Here is a 17,442-nt window from a genome sequence, read left to right as displayed (position 1 = left end):
ATATTTTCAGCCTCGTGAAAAAAAAGAAAAAAAGATCTGTGAGCGTTACCTCACCTTCAAGCTTCTATAGAAAGAAGGATTTAAATTCCTATTCAAAATAGAGTTGCTTATAATTGGGGAAAGATTCTCCTTCCTGAGGCACTTTGAGTTAATTAATTTGGGTTTTTGAAATGTTAATAGGGAAAAATTTTTTTGACCTTTAAGGGGCTTTTTCATGGAGCGATTCAAAAAAAAAATGCTGAGCTATTAACCAAACCAATTCTGGGGCCACAAAGTCCTCGGGAGCTGATTGGGTTTGAGGGAAGCTGCAATACAAAACCGGGGTAATTTATTAATCATATCAGGAAAAGCATCTGTTTGATTAAAAGACTACTGTTGCACTGGACCCCATAAGCCTGTATGTGAGAGTGTGGTGTGTGTGTGTGTGTGTGTGTGTGTGTGTGTGTGTGTGTGTGTGTGTATAAAATTGGGTGGGTGAGAGAGGAGAGACAGAGACAGTGAGACTGAGAGACAAAGAGAGAGGAGGTGATGAGAATGGTGCTATCGTGTTGTTATTTGGAAATGAGAGAGATATTCACAATGATTTTGTAAATCTGGTGGACACCAAAGCACTCCCCTTGTAACCTTGAAAATATGTAAAATGGAAACAAAATGTAGCAAGAACATACTCAGAGAAACCCACTCCCTCCACTAGAGAGAGAGAGAGAGAGAGAGAGAGAGAGAGAGAGAGAGAGAGAGAGAGAGAGAGAGAGAGGAGGGGGAAAGACGGGAGAGAGGGAGGAAACTGAAGAGAAACCGAAGTTAAGAGAAGAGAGCTGAGGAATGGAGACCTGAGGGAGGTAAGTGTGGTGTAAGTTGTTTCCAGACCCCCAGAGAGCCCTCAACATGTTTAAAGATAATGTGGGAGTGGCTGGTGAATTGACGTCAGTAGATACACGCTATTTAATTTTAGCCTCAACTGTGAGAGAGCTGACAAAATTATTTTCAAACTTTCTCTGTGCTCTACTTTTTTAGGTACCCATGAAAATCCTAAACACTGCTTTCCTTTACACACACACACACACACACACACACACACACACACACACAGTAACAAAGGGAGCCAAACACATTTCACTATTCATTTTTTTCCTCGTATAGCTCAGGCTTCTCTTCCTGGTACTTTGAAAACAAACAGCCAGTGCTGAAAGAAACAAGCAGCAGTGCCAACATTGTGTAGGCTTCATGGGGCACTCTCTTCCTGGAACAGATGGCTATATAAATAAAGTACTTGATTCAACTATAAGGCATCCTTCCATCCATCTCCCATAGATTGGAAATGGGGTGATTGGATTAATTAAATATTCTCGTAATCAGTGAGGCTCTATTTATCCACGATGAATTTCCATTTGTAAAAATGTACGTCACAGGTAAGCATGATGTGCATGGGCTCCATGGAACACAACCTCCACCTTCAGAGTATGGCTCAGAAGGGACCCCAGGCTCATCCGCCCAGTGACAACCAGGCCAGCAGGGCCTAACTGATAGACAGCTCCATTTGCTGTACACTGGAGCTTTACCATACCAATGTAGGGAAAGTTCTGGAGACAGCCCAAGCTGATGGGACCAGAGCATGGTATGAAAAGGAAGACATACTTAGATATATTTCTGGGAAGAGACAAAAGTTACAAAAGGGAAGCATAAAGAGATAAAAACTGAATTCTAACACCTATAAAAAACCTACAGGGGAAGGGCAATATAGTCGATAATGTGGTGATGTTTACAAGGGCACAGATGGTTACTAGAATTAGTGGGGTCATCACGTTGCAAGGTATTAAAATGTCAGATGACTGTGTGATACACCTGAAACTAATATAACGAACATAAGAGTGTACACCAACTACACTTACATAAGAAAGTAAATTAAAAAGAAACCCTACAGCTAACATCATACTAATGGTGACGAGCTAAAAGTGTTCCCATTAATATCAGAAACACCCTACTGGTGCATCCTACTGGAAGTTTTTCAACATCCTCCTGGAAGTCCTACCTATTGCAATAAGACAAGAAAAAGAAAGAAAAGGCACACAGATTGGAAAGGAAGATATAAAGCTGTCATTGTTCACAGATGACATGACTGTGTATGTAGCAAATCTGAAAGAATCAACAAAAAGTCTTCTGGAATAAGTGATTATAGCAAGGTTGCAGAATACAAGGCAAATATATAAAAATCAATCATTTTCCTAAATAGCATCAACAAGTGGAATTAGAAACTAACAATGTGATGCTATTTAAATTGGCAACCAAAAAACTAAATATTTAGATATGCATCTAACTAAATACGTACACAATCAATATGAGGAAAACTATGAAACTGTAATGGAAGAAATCAAAAAACTAAATAAGTGGAGAGATAGTCCATGTTCATGGATAGGAGGACTCAAATATTGTGGAGATGTCAGTTCTTCTCAACTTGATCTATAGATTCAAGGCAATCCCATTCAAAATCCCAACAAATTATTTCATGGATCTAAACAAACTGATTCTAATAATGCTCCTTGGTGTTCCAAATGAGTTGAAAACTTATACCTACATAAAAATCTCACACAATTGTTTACAGCAGCTTTATTTATAATTACTAAACCTTGGAAGGAACTAAGATGTCCTTCAGTAGGTGAGAGATAAACAAACAAGTAACATCCAGACACTGGATTAGCATACAGTGCTAAAAGAAATGAGCTCTCAAGCCATGAAGAGACATGGAGAAAATTGAAATGTATATTACCAAGGTTAAACACCAACCTGAAATGGTTATACACTGTATGATTCTAACCATCTGACATTCTGAAAACACCAAAACTATGAAGAGCGTAAAAAGATCCATGGTTACCAGAGGTTGGGAGAGGGAGATGAATAAGTGGAACACAGAGGGCTTTTTAGCACAGTGAAACTACCCTGTATGAGACTATATGGTGGGTACATGTCATCATTCCAAACCCATAGAATTCAATACCAAGAGTGAACCCTAATGTAAACTATGGACTTTGGGGGAATATGATGTGTCAGTAGGTTCATCAATTGTAACAAACGTACCAGTTTGGTCTGGGATGTTGACAGTGGGGGAGGCTATGGGTGTGGGGTGGTGATGGGGTTTATGGGAAAACTCTGTACCTTCCTATCAATTTTGATGTGAACCTAAATTTTCTCTCAACTATAAAGTGTATTTAAAAAAATGAGTTCTCACCTGATCCAATAGGATCCTGGGAATAGAGAGAGAACTTTCAAGGCTATGGGATGTGGAGATGGATATGTCTGGTCCCTCAGGTTAAGAGCCCTGGAGGGGTTTCCACTAGAGAGTGAGGACAGGAAGACATGTCGCAGGTCCTGAGGGAGGCTGAGGCCATCCCAGCACATGTCCTCAGGAACCCAGCAAGAGGGTGCTTCCTGAGCAAATTGCAAGGACACCAGTGGGTCTCAGTGCCATGGAATGGTCACAAGCATGACGTGAGGTCTGCCTAGCCTGGGTCCGAATTCTAAGTAACTCAGCCTATCCAAACCTTAGTTTTCTCCTGTATAACATGAGACAAAAACAGACTTTTCACTGGTTCGGTGAGTCAGGAGAGCGAATAACACCGGCGGAGTTCAGCACAGGGTCTGGCTGGACTGAGCACTCAAAGATGGCGGCCTCCATTGTTATTAGTGAGTTGCAACAACAGCAGGAGTTGCCAACAGTGAGAGGGAAGTTACACTCCCCTGGGTATTGAGAGAGTTTGCCTGCCATGCAGAAGTTCAGCAGCACTTGCCTGTTCCCATGACTAAGCCTTGTGATCCAAAAGAGCTGTGACTTCTGCCACCACCTGTCCCACATTGCCTGTCTCATCCTCCAGCTCCTAGCCTGGCCTCCTCTGCTGGCACTGTATCTCCTATGGCTGGACTTCTTCAACAACTGCTGGTGATCCCCGCTCCCCTTTTCCTGACACTGGTGGGCCACAGTGCTGTGCCTGGGGGGTGCATTCCCCACCAGGAAATGGGAGCGTCCGTCACCCCCTGCACTGTGCTTTGACCAGCAAACCATATTTCCCCTCCTTTGGCTTCTGAGTTGTGCAAGGTACTACACATTTAACACACATCATCCGCTTTAATCTTCTCAACAACTTTTGAGAGTCACAGTGTTGTTTTTATCGGAGAGATGTGAAAACTGAGAATTTGGAAAAGTAAGAAGCTTGACTAAGATCACAGATTCTGTAAGGTGCAGAGGCAAAATTTGAACCCAATGTGTCTGTCACTACAATGTTATGCCTGTCGTGGAGAGACACAATACTCACAAGGTCCCCTCCACTGCCCACCTTCTCCACGGGGCAGCTGGCTCCAGGGAAATGGCTGTGACACTTAGTGCAGAAGATACACAGCAGATGTCCCCTCAGCACACTGGCCTGAGCCAGCTCTCTCTGGTCGTCTGTGTCAAAAAAAGGAAAAAGGCAAAGATGAGAAGCAGTCACCATAAAATATCTCCCTTTGGTTTCTAATGACATGTCTGTTGCAATTCGTCCTGGTAGTAATTGATCATAAAACCCAATTGGTAGCTGGCCCCACATACCTCATAATGACAACCCCGGGAAAGTGACTAATGGTGCACTTCTGCCAGCCCCATAAACCCACTCTGTATTGCTGGAATAAGAGCATCCCATAAAAGGCGGGACCTGCAGCTCCCGAGGAAAACACTGTCCCTATGACACGAATGGGTGTTTCCACTGGGAAGCAGTGTTGGGGAAGGAGCTGGGCTGTCAAGTTGTGCATGGAGTAACTACATAGGCAGCATCTTGAACCTAACACCTTCCTGCGATGCAGATCCAGGAGAGCAGCACTCGCTTTCCTGGAGGTTCTGACATGCAGAGGTAAAGGCTGTATGGTTTGTCATGGAAATTCTGTGGGCCTTGGAGCCAGTCACGCATGGGCCCAGCTGCAGCTCCACATGTGCCACTGGCCAGTCACTGAAGCCTCTTGGGTCTTATTTCCTGATCTGTGAGCTGGTCATGATTCTTATTTATGGGGATGCCTCACAAGGCACATTGTCTGTGCCATTTTCAGGGAAGGGTCACACCTTCTGTCATCAGCGGATCATTGATGCCACGTAGCAGCAGAGGGACAGGAAGAGAGACATTGGGGAGAAAAAGAACTATGAATTCCATGCACACAGGCTGACCTCAGGGAGCTGCGGGCCAGTGGGAAAACGTGGCTCTGGGCCCCTTCCCTTTCATTCAGAGGTGTGTGTGTGTGTGTGTGTGTATACACGCGCATGCACACACACAGGCGAAGGGAACACAGACCATCACGTACAGTGAAAGCCCAAATCACCTGCAACACGTGAGGACGGGGACCCCAGAAGGAGAGGGCCACGTGCTGACTAAGCATCCTTTCTCCAAGGTCCACCCTAGGAGGACAGAATCGTGCAGCACTTGAAGCCCATTTAGTTTAGCTTCTTTTTTAACAAGAGAGAAAAACAAGGACCCTGAGAGGGAAAGCAAGCTGTTAGCATGAGTTCCTCTTCCCTAAGCCCGTCCCCACCTCAGACACCAGCCTTCCCAGCACATATTTAGCACATGCCCGGTTTGGGGGCTGGACTAGAGAGGGTCACAGAGAACTGGCAGGATGCTGTACTCTACGCTGGGCTCCAAAGTTGCTGCACAAACAGCCCCTGACTCCCAGCTCGGCCTGGAGTGGGAGAAGCTATGAGTGATAAGCAACAATGTTTAACCCAGAATAGGTATCAGAGGGGACTGACGGACAGCATGGTGAGTTGAGGTGCTCATGGAAAGTTCTGCAGGAGGAAGGGCTTGAGCCCACAGTTGAGGACCATTGTCAAGGCCCAGACCAGCAGATGAGAAGGAAAACTGCCAAGGCCAATGGGAACCCATCTCCTTGGAACCACCATCCAGCTCCTACCAACAGTCTGTCACTCTATAGAAATTCATCAGTGTATTTCTATAAGATTATCAGCAAAAGAATTTGTATAAAAATGGGGAGGGTGGATCCTTCTTCATCAAGGAAGACACTTGATGAATGTGACATTCCTAGGCACAGGGCTGGATACAGAGTCACCCAGTTTCCAGAAATAAAGAAATCTTTGCCAAGTGTGGGGTTTGTACAGTGCACCAGCTGGGTTCTGAAAAACCCAGTTAGAACATAAAGAACAGTCTGTTTGATGTGAAGTGATACAGGCTCGCCAATGAGGTTGACCAAACTTGCACCAGTCACATTACATGCCCCGGAGTCCGTTAGGGAAAATTTAACTAAAATCCATGACTTTTATCAAATCTCTACAGCCACTTCAAAAAGATTAATTCATAGGAAGGGCTGGCTCCAGCATATGAGGCTTTAGCCAAGCTGTTATGAAAATAATATAACAATAAAGAAAAACACTGTACTGTGCTTTTATTAAAACAAAAAGAACAACATAAAGCTGCTTGAGAAACGGGGTACCTGCCAGTGTAAGTCCTTCCTCCTGTTTGGACTCACATCTCCCTCTGCCTTGCTCCTCCTCCTCCTCCTCATTCTTCTTCTCTCTTCTTCATCCTGAGCTGAGAAGTTCACAAAACTCAGGCTCTCTGTGGGGGGTTGACTGGGTTTCTGTGCCCTTCTGGGTCAGTGGGTTAGCAAGGACACTGGGCCTGAGTTTTCGTTGATCTTGAAAATTTCAAAAAGCAAAAAAGTAAAACATAGTACTGCAGTAACAACACAGATTGGAAGTTGGGGATGGTTATAACTTAATGATAAAGGAGTTAGAGAGACCTGTGGGCATCTACACAATGCCAAAAGTGAATTCAGAAACACATGAATTGGAAAGAAACCTAGAAATTGTCTAATCAGGGGTTGACAGATCCCGTGTTCAATACCAACTCCTCACAAGTAAATGGCGTTGATGCTTCCTTTTCTCTGGAACTTTGTGCTGAGTAGGATTCTGATGTCCAAGCTGAACTCCCCAAGATAGACTAGTATGACCAGAGAGCATGTGTCTGGCACGAGAGAAGGAGGCAGAGGAAGTGCGCCTGTCCATGGTGTTACCATTCTTCACCTAGCCCAACACGCTCATTACACAACAGAAATCCAAGACCCAGAGAGGCTAAACCACATGTGCACAGTCACACGCACACAATACTTGACATCCCGATTCAAACACCGGCCCGGAGAAGAAAAGACGCCTAGGTCCCTGTTTCATATAGGTCCCTATTATTATATAACATACCACTCCCATACTCGGTGGCCTCAAACAATGATTTATTCTTTTCTTCAGCTCTGCAGGTTGAATGGACTCAGGGAAGTCAGCAGTTCTTTCATGTTAGCCCAGGATTCCCCAGAGTGGAAGCTGCCAGGCCTCCATGGGCCCTGGCTAGGCTTGGCAAGGTACCATTTCCATCTCATTTCATTGGTCAAAGCTGCTCCTACCTTTGAAAGCACACAGAGGGATGAGAGCAGTGGGACCATCTTTGCTCTTCTGTGCTGTTGCCATGAAGCAGATGAGGATCCCACAGGCTATATCACCTGGACAGGTGAGCTGGACTTCTCAGCCCAGCAGCCTGAGCTGCACATGGAGACAATGCCAATCTCACAGCATGGAGGGCAAGGTCAGGGCAATAATGAACACGCAGCATGTATCTGGATCATAGGAGCCCCACAAACACGATCCCCACCTTATTTATGCCTCTTAACACCCTAAAAAGGCTGAGAGGGAAGGATAACCCTGGGGAGAGGCTGGCAGCCATGCATACAGGTAGCGGAACAGACAGGCCCTACCCCACCCCCACCCCCACCACGCCAACATCCCCAGAGACGTACAGTTGGCTGTGGTGTTTCAGAAGCTGAGCCTCCCTTACTGGGCCTCAACTTTTCCATGGAAATCTCCAGAGAACATGATCAATTCAGTCATGGAGCCAACCTCCCTCATTAGCACAGGTCACCGCTCAAGAGAGCCATCTCACCCACCAGCCCGGTTTTGAAAATGAGTTTTCTGAGCCCCAGAAACTCAGAAAATTCTTAGAGTGTCCTTGCCATGGTGACGCAAGCTCCTGTTCAGATCCATTTAGAACATGGCATGGTGGGCGCCCTGGTCAAGGGCAGTGAGGTTTAGACGTAGTCATGTGGTGCTCATTTTTAGGAGTGTCTTCACTAATACAACCTGAGTGGTCCCAAAGCAGGACTCCTCATTTCATGGTGTTGTCTGGGGTTTTATGCATTGAATGATGTCTCTAAACAACACTAGGTGAAAGTCTCCTGTCACCTTGTCATCATGTCACCATGAACTTGTGGGCCTTAGTCTGATACCATCTTGCCAGTTGACCCATTGCCCATAACGGAAACCTTAACGCAGAAAGTGCTGACATAAGAACTCTAACTTACTAGTCGCCAAAATGGCCCACGATCCAAATGGCCCAAAAGTAGATGCACAAACACAAATCTCAGCAAACAGAAAACCTAGGGATTTTCAAAGGCAAGCGTGCTAAAGCCTCCCAACAGTTAAGTTTCTGCACATCGTGACATGGAAGCCAACTCATATTATCTCTTAACAACAATTTCTGAATACACACATCTGAAGATTGACATACAGATTATGCTTTTCACTCACTCAACTTTTCAGAGAAGTCAGACAGGTGTTATCACCCACACGCAATAGAGGAGGGAAGGTGGGATCCAAAGATTCTGCCTTGCCCAAAGCCATAGATGGAAAGCGGAAAAGTCTGGATGAGAACACTCGCCTTCTAGAATCAGAACAGTGCGTGATCCTACCTAGACAGCCAGACCTAAAGTGCTAGCCACAAAATGGTGTCCATGGGGATTTGAGCCTTTTGTTCTCATTTCCACTAGTTTCATGGCAAAGCATTTTGTACTCCAGACTTCCAGTGCATGTCCAACCCATCAAAAGTCATCACCTATTTCACAAAGGCCTTCATCACTCACTAAATCAGAAGTTGGCATGTTTCTTAGACATCTCAGAGGAAGACACAGAAGATGCTTGTCAAATTGGGGGCCCGATGCGTGTGTGAGCAGACTCTTAAATACGTGGGAACTCAGTAAGAGCACTCAGAAAGATCCAGACGGGCTTGAAAAATGTGCTGAAAGTCACTTCTTGGCAGGAGAAAATGTAGAGACATGAACTTGGATTCAGAAACGCAGCTGCGTGAGTGCAGGGTGGAGTGAGTAGGTTTCACAGAAGTCCCTGGAAGGTAACCTAGAGGGATGGTTGCGTCAGTGATCCCCTCTGCGTGAGCTCCCAGTGTAGTTCATGGGTGAGAAGGTTAACAGCTTCATGGACCACAGCTGGGATGTGGGGGTTCTGGAGGAGAGGAGTGGTACGTGGTGTCCCCATTGCTGGACAGAGGAGAGAGGCGTCACGGCTGATATGTGCACAAGAAAGCCCTGAGAACTGAGCTGTGTTTAAGGAATAAATGATCTGTTGATGTTTAGCCCAAAGAAAAAAGACGTCATGGATGGGACTGATTAGACGTTTTCTGATATTTGAAGAGTGTTTGAAAGTTTTCAAACATAGACGGCTGACGTATAAGAGTACCCAGGAGCCGGCCAGAGGGACAGGCTGACGGGAGCCAAGCTGGGTTTGTGAGCCCAGTGACTGGGGGTCTCGAGAAGGGGAGACAAGCAATCTATGATGTCCCTTTCAGCTTCTGCATTCACGGTCAGAATGCATGGCTCTCTGGAGGCTGCCTGTTAAAACAGATTTCATGAAGCAATGGAGATGGCAATTCGGTCCTGAAGTTTTTAAACCAAACAGTGCTGATCAAAGTGAGCTGAGCACGTACACATTTTCCAACCAGAAAAGCAATTACGTGTTGAATACGGCAGGTCCATGAAGCTCTGCTCGGGACCTGGTGGGGTCAAACTCCTGCCGCCCCCTGACTCCACAGCTGACTCCATCCTGCATTTGCGCACAGATTTTCATACCGACTAGACAGGGATTACAGTGTGCCAGCTCCCTGCCTTTGCACTGGTTTCTGCATTTCTGCAAAGCACACTCTGAAATTCATGAGGTTGGAGACGCAGTCTCTCTACGGTCTCCTGTCGGCAGTGACAGGGTGCCCTTAATTTGTAAGCATTAGCAGACTAAAAAGTGGTTGCAGAAAGTATAATTGGATCATCTTTGTATTTTATGTCAGCGTGTCTGAGAACTGCTGAAGGACGCACCGCATTCTTAGCGCAGTCTGACAATATAGGAGCTGTGTTAGGCCTGACAAATAACAGCAGAGTCAACTTTTTACTGTTGCATTCGTGTGTGTGTGTGTGTGTGTGTGTTTACACTCACTTTACCAAGGCACTAGTCATTAAGCAGGAAAGCTTTAAGATCTGCTAAGAAGCATAATGGCTTTCAAACCTTTCTGACATTAAAATGTTCTATAATCACCCTCCATTAGTAAAACCAGAAAAAGCCTGGCTTTGGTGTAAAGCACAATATTCATTTGCCTTCCTCTCCCCCACCCTTATGCAGCAATGTCCTTGTGCCTAAAACATTCCAGACCTTTGAGCTCTTAAGGAAGGAAATCAGTGGAGTTTTTTTGTTGTTTTTGGTTTTGGTTTTTTTTGTAAGAAAAAAGTTCCAGATTTCGTGGCTGACAACGAATGGAAAACAGCTAAGTTTTCCATAACTGTTATGTAATTAAGACCAAAGAAAAGGGAAAGCAGTCCCGTCTACCCACCTCACTTGATATGTAAGGAAACTGGGCCCACTGTTTCTTATCCGTGCCAAAATGCACCAAGAATTCTAATTCACTTCTGACCACCAGATGGGAAGAGGAATGCAAACAGGCGAACGCATGAGACAAAGCTCGCAGATCTGGAGACATTTAGCATGGACACAAAAAGGCTGAGGCAGGAAACCAGAGCTGTCATCCTGGATCTAAAGTACTGTCCTGCACAGAAGGGAGCAAACCAGTTGTCAGCAGAAAAGAACAGAGGGACAGCCAACAGGCAATGTTTCCAGGAAATCCTATCCTGGCCTAACATTTCATACTCCAGCTCAAAGTTCTTGAAAGTCTTTCCATTAAACAACCTGGGTTCTATGTTGCTAGTTATGGAATACACTCTCCGAAAGAAAAAAAAAAAAATCAGTGAAGAATATGTTTGGGAAAGTTGCAAAACACATCTTCATGTTTTCTAGATCACAACGCATTTTGAAAGATTTGGAAAGATGTTAAGACTTTAAAGCAAACATTAGACTTTAATCCAGTGTTTTCCAACTCGCCCTATCATTCTGCTTGCTCTATTATATCACTACTTTTTTGACCTCATATTGCCAGAAACACTCTTTGGGAATCTTTGAATTACAGAAAAATGCCAAATGCTTTATCCTGGTATTCAGAATTCGGAAGGATCTAGCCCCTACCTTGAATCTTTATTTCCTGCAATGTTCTATTATTCCCAACTTAATAGCTTTGTTGTGAATGTACTCTCTACCTGGAATCATAGAATATCATACAGGAACCTAATATCTCCATGTAAATAAACCTTATTCCATGCTTTTTCGACACACAGTTATTCCAACTTTGCTTTTTGGGCTCAGAGAGGTTAGGTAATTTCCCCAAGTTTACACAAATAGCAAGACATGGGGCCAAGTTTCAAGGCAGGTTTGTCCAACTGCAACATCTGAGAGTTTTAGGCAAGCCTCTCGCTACCTAAGGAGAAGGGTCCAAAGGTCCAAATCATCACCTATTACTTCTCATGACAGGGCTATACAGAGGACACTCAGTACGGACTTTGCTAGAGATAGGAACCTCTGGATTATTCCAGTGTGTGTGGCAGAGTGGAATGCAGGCCTGACAACATGTAAAAGCAGTGTACTTCTGGTGGACCAAGACCAGTCCCGCTGACCTTGAAGAAGCCAGCTGCCACGTTGCTATTGGCCTGTGAAGTGGGTCACATGTCAGGGAGCTGGGAGCAGCCCATGGACCTCAGACCTTGACCCATGGAATTCAGCCTAGAGAAACTCTGAGGTAGAGAACCCAGGTAGCCATGCCCAGTCTCCAAACCAACAGAATGCATGCAATAATAAATGTCTTGCTTTAACCGCTGTTTGTAATCATTTGTTATGCAGTAATAGACCCCAAATACATTTGGCCCAGAGAGAAAACAAAAATCCAGAGGAGACTTTCTGGAGGTGGTATCTTAACAGAAATATATTCTTTAAACCATTTCCTGTGTCCCCACATGCCTTTTAAACCAATGAGCCTTGAGATTTCATTCCGTAAATATTTATTAAGCACACACCGTGGTTCAGATCCCGTCTTAGGAGCTTCAGTCTTCATGAGCAAAAGAGCCCATGGTTTGCGTCCTTGTGGAGCTCAGGTCCAGTAGGGCGAGAAGACTACGCACGGATCACCACAGAGGTCTGCCTACCTCCCCAATGGCTTCACATTGGAGCCAAAATTCTTCCAACATGTATGACTTGGGGTAAGTGCCTTAGCTTCTCTGAGCTTTCTCATCTCTAAAGTGGTAACTATTTTATCTATCTTTCAGGATTTTTGAGAAGATTAACCCAGAAACATAAATGAGCTGTTTCCAACAAGGTCATTCCCTCCGTGGTGTTTCTGTTCCTCTTACCAGAAGAATTTACAGTCATCCGCGCGCGCGCGTGTGTGTGTGTGTGTGTGTGAAGCAGTAGCCTGAGCCATTCTTTTCATATTAGTTAAAATATTCACAGCTGTCTTAGGGAGTTCTCTCTAGAAGCCGACCCGACCGCAGGATTTGTGTGAAAGTGATATATTAGGTTTGTTGCATAGAAAAATAATTAGACTTGTAGAGAAGGGGAAGAGGAGAAGAGAGGAAACTAAGGAAGAAAACACCAAGGAAAATACTGTGGAGGGTAGCCTTAGTTTAATTCCACAAGGAAATGCTGCTAATAGAGCGGGTGACAGGTGCAGACAGTCCTGATTAGAGAAGAGGAGCACTGAGGAGGTATGTGCCCTGCACATACAGGCTGCTACTAAGGGAGGTATGTTTCCAGACGCCCTACAGAGCATGTGCCGGTGCTCAGGCAAACTGGTCTCCACAGCCGAAGGCCGATGCTGGCCAAGAGAAGGGGCTGCTGGTGTGGAGACCGAAGCGCGGAGCCAGCGAGCCGGTGGGCACGAAACCATAACGGGCTGGAGGAAGCAGGAGCCCTGGGGGCCCACTGGAGCTGAGGCTGTCCTGCCACCCAGCATGGGAATGGGAAGAGCCCGCCGCCTCCACGGAGCGGGATCTATCTCCTTCTGAGTAAATCCATGGGTGGTCGCATATCAAGGGTGAGCACAGAAATGGAGTGCGGAGAAGACGTCATCAGAGGAGTAAGAAAAGGCCTACACCTTTGCCAGCACGCTGATGGCATCAAAGCTCTTCCTAAATATTGTCTGAGTCCTCACCGGGGTCTTTGCCGTAGGTATTACTTGTACCTCAATTTCGCACACTAGGAAACTGAGGCTAAGATGAGCCCTGCAGCTTGCCTGAGGTCACAGCACATTCTAGAAGCCAAGCTAGAATCCAAGGCTTGGTCTCCTAAATCAGTTATTTTTTTCTACTAAAAATTCTAAGTATTGAGCACAAATCAGGTAAGATTTTGAACATCAGGCATGCAAACATGAAGAGAACCCTTGCTGCAAAGTCTACAGGAAACCATTAAAAATGCCCGGGATTCATTAGAGGGTTGAAAAGTAGTGTTCTGTGTTGCTGCCACACTGTCCTAACCCTGTGATTGTCATAAACTCTGTGGAATTCATCTCACCAAGATTTGCTGCCAGGTTGGCAGAAGGTTGTAACCCCATCACACTTCCTAGATGTCCTGGGCATAATTCATTATTAATCACCACACATATGATGTAACCTAAGGGACTTTGTTTGAGTGGATGGGAAGATGCAGCATTTCTTTCGTAGCAAGTACAACACCTCAACAAGACATCTGGATGATATTTTAACCAGCCTCCAGTATTTTCAGTAAATGATTGCTGTGAGATACGTGCCAGACCGATACACTCTCCCTCATTCATAAATCCTTTGCTTCTAAGGCTGCCATGCTCCTACAATGAGCTCATGCAAGAATCCTCCAAGCTGGTGGCAGTCCTAAGAAGAAGAACTACATAAGAACTGGTGCTTCGACTGTAAAGCATCTAGAAAGCAACTCCTTATGCTAGCTCATTTCCAGAAAGGCAGAATGTTATGATAAATATTTTCCTGAGGAAGCAAACGTTTCTTGTGACCAAGCAGCCTTAGCATTTGCATTCTTTCAACAAGTCTGTGCTGAGTACGTACGATGGACCAGAAGCTGGACAAGACAAAGAAGACCAGAAATGCGTGCGGCAGCCCCGCCTTCAGTGAGCCTACACACAGCCCCCGCGGAGGAGGGGGCCGCGTGGCTACAGAAAGCGGGGTCCTTAGGGCTGATAGGGAGACCGCCCGCGGTGTGGCGGGAAACCAGGACGGGCTCCTATCCCAACCTGTACATTTAGGAGAAGCTTGTGACCAGAGGGACCAGAGCTGAGTTTAAAAGGAAAAGTAGGAATTAACAAGTGAGAAGGAAGAAACCTTGAGGTCAGTGAGATGGGGATTATGATTTTCCTCACTTTACAGATAAGGGAATGAGACTCAGAATCCTTCCCATGCTTGAGTAACACATATTCCCAAGTTCATCGGAGCGGGACCAGAGAGTCAGAGCCGGGCCCTGTAACATCCATATGCCCAGAGATCAAACTCGAGCTCCAGTCTCCAGGAGTGTGATAACAGCGGGGAAACAAACAGCATCCTCACGGCAGCAGAAGCCGATCGACGGTGCAGAAATATCACCAACTTGTAGCATAGGAGGAAATCTGAGGACTTACCTTTCGGAGAGCTGGGGAACACAGGGCCCTCTTCACAGCATTGCTGGCACACCTAAGAGGTCCTTTTTGTGTACGCCTAAAGGGACACCACTGTGGCTTTGTAGGGTCACAGATATGTTCTCAACAGAAGAGACACTTTCGGGATCCCAGCAGCAGACCCTGGGCGGTGACTGTTTTAAGTGCTCGCAGAGAAACTGGACAAGGTACCGGGGAAGCAGGACGGGGGAGTGGAAGAAGCCTGGAGAAGTGGTAGCCTCGGCCTGGTCTCATGGGGGCGCTGGGGGTTCGTCTCACCCAGAGTGTTCCCATGTTCCTGCACCTGGTGGTTTCTGGCTCAGGGCTACCGGACAGGTCACGAGCTCCCAGGAGCTTTGTCTCCAGGTAGGCAAAGCAAGGTAGTACCAAAACAAGAGTTGCAGGCCTGGGCTATTAGATGAAATGCACAGTGAGGATGGGCAGGGGGGTGCAGAATGGTAAGAAGAACGACCTCTGGGGACTTGAGCTGAGCACCAAAAACATGTGCTACAAGGGCGGCCCCAAATGGGAAGGGCTGCTTAGGAAGGGATCATGCTCCTCTTCACAGGAGCTGATTCATCAGCAGAGCCGTTGGTGTCCCCATTTTACAGATCAGGACGCCGACACACAGAGAACTCAAGTAACTTATCCAAGGACACACAGGGACCATAGCAGGAATTCAAACCCAGACGGCTGGACTCCAGAGTTTTTGCTGTTGATCACTAAGCTAAGTTGCTAGACAAACCACAACGATATATGGAAACAGGTATGTGAAGTGTCTGGTAGAGCGCCTGGGACATTCATTTCCTTTACAAATCTAAGCTATTCTTAGTTTTTTGTTTGTTTGTTTTTGTCATAAGATATGGATATTTTATTCCAGCTCTGGAAAATGAAAAAAAAGGGGGGTGGTAGGGAACACATCTTTCCACACACCATGCTTTTCAGCTGACATTAATTACAAAGAGCTAAAGCAAATATATATATGTGTATATGTATAAGTATTTATATATACACATACATATTTTTTCAGATTTTAGTCTCATAAATATTCACATATTTACTATATTTCTTTTTATAAACACCCTTAAAAGTGATCAAATGCATCCTAATACTACTACCTCTGCCTCTTCACAAATCATTTGATATTGTTTGGATTGTATTCATTGTTTGTGATTTAATCACTTAAGTGATTGGTCAAACTATACATTAGAAAATGAGGGAAAAGCTTGCTTTCAGTTATACTCTATGCAACAGAGTTACCCATTACATGATTTTTTTCATCATCATTTGTAACTTCACACATCTTGTAGTACTCTATGCAGACTATTTCAGCTTCTTGTGCTGTGCATATCTACACCTTCTGGATGGGACTGCCCGAGATCCATGAGCTTGGGGTCAGGCATGAACTGGGTAGCACCTGAGGTGGATTCTCATTTGGTCTTTGTTGCAGAGCTGAGTTCTGTTGGCAAAGCCCCTGGGTATTTCAGGTCTTGAGTTGTTTTTTGCAGGTATTTCTATTTCAGCAGAGCTTCCTAGCTTAGATTTTTCTTTAGGTTCAGGAAGTGACTCTTTGTTGTTGTTTTTTGTCCACAATGATATAACTGCTTCATAAATTTGCTGGCTTGTAGCATATGCCTTTTTCCCAGTTACCTTTGCAATTATTACTGACTGAACTGGGTAACAAACAGTTTCTCCTAAAGTGGCCAGTCCCAGTGGGTAAACAATTTTCTTAAATCTAAAACCTTTTCTTGCTGAAACCAAGCCTGACAATCCTGAAACTGTAATCACTCCAATCTTGTGGTGGATTCTTCAGATAAACATATGTATCTTTTCCAAATTGTACTGTATCCATTACCCCATTTTTCACAAAGACATAAACACCCTTGCACCAGCCAATATAACGACCAGTTGTAGTGCAGATGGAAGCAAAGTCCGTTTGCAAATTACCAGGCTGCTCTTCAGCATATTTAGACTGAGAGGTGGTGCAGTACATATGGGGAGCTGCTCTGGTTTCACTAGCTGCTTTTTGGATTTCTCTTCTTTGGCTGCACGCACACTCATAGAGGCACACATCAGACCTGCAGGCATGCTTGTCAGCTTTCCCATCCTAATGGCCGCCATGTCCGTCACCCTCTCTGCTCAACTTTTCCTACGGAGAGCCGAGAAGTATTGTTAGTTTTAAGCAGGCAAGATTCTAGGAGTTTGAAGAAGAAACCTCAACATACTGAGAGCATTTAATTCATTTACTTATGCAATTCTCATCGCCATAGACTCCCAGGCACCGTCCTCAGCGCTGCCAATGGGGGTGTGCAGAGCCAGCTTTCTGACTGGCCCCAGGCAGCGAATTCGATTTTCAACACCTTCTCCCATTTGAATTCTGACATATTAAAAAAGATGAATTAGAGAAAAGGGTTTAAGAAAGCTTAAAGTAGAGAGCTTTAGGGAATATGATCCATTTAAAAGGGTTGGATTAATCTGGAAGTTATCACGTGAGGCAGGACCAGAAAAATCCAGTGATATTTACTCAATTTATGAATCACTGTATCAAAGATAAATGTTAACTAAGACAATGAAGATTTTAATCCAATTTTCTTAACTG

General features: G+C 45.1%; 1 pseudogene across 1 annotated transcript; it reads right to left on the bottom strand.

The window, feature by feature from the left end:
- Positions 1 to 16,171: 16,171 nt before the first annotated feature.
- Positions 16,172 to 16,964, bottom strand: LOC308505844 (MICOS complex subunit MIC27-like; annotated as a pseudogene). The gene has a single exon. The product of its transcript is annotated as an MICOS complex subunit MIC27-like (transcript).
- Between the last annotated feature and the right edge of the window lie 478 nt (positions 16,965 to 17,442).

The sequence above is a fragment of the Rhinolophus hipposideros genome, assembly GCF_964194185.1.
Source record: "Rhinolophus hipposideros genome assembly, chromosome: 12".
NCBI lineage: Eukaryota > Metazoa > Chordata > Mammalia > Chiroptera > Rhinolophidae > Rhinolophus > Rhinolophus hipposideros.
Note: the sequence above shows the minus strand (reverse complement) of the source record. Positions and strands in the feature narration are given on the sequence as shown.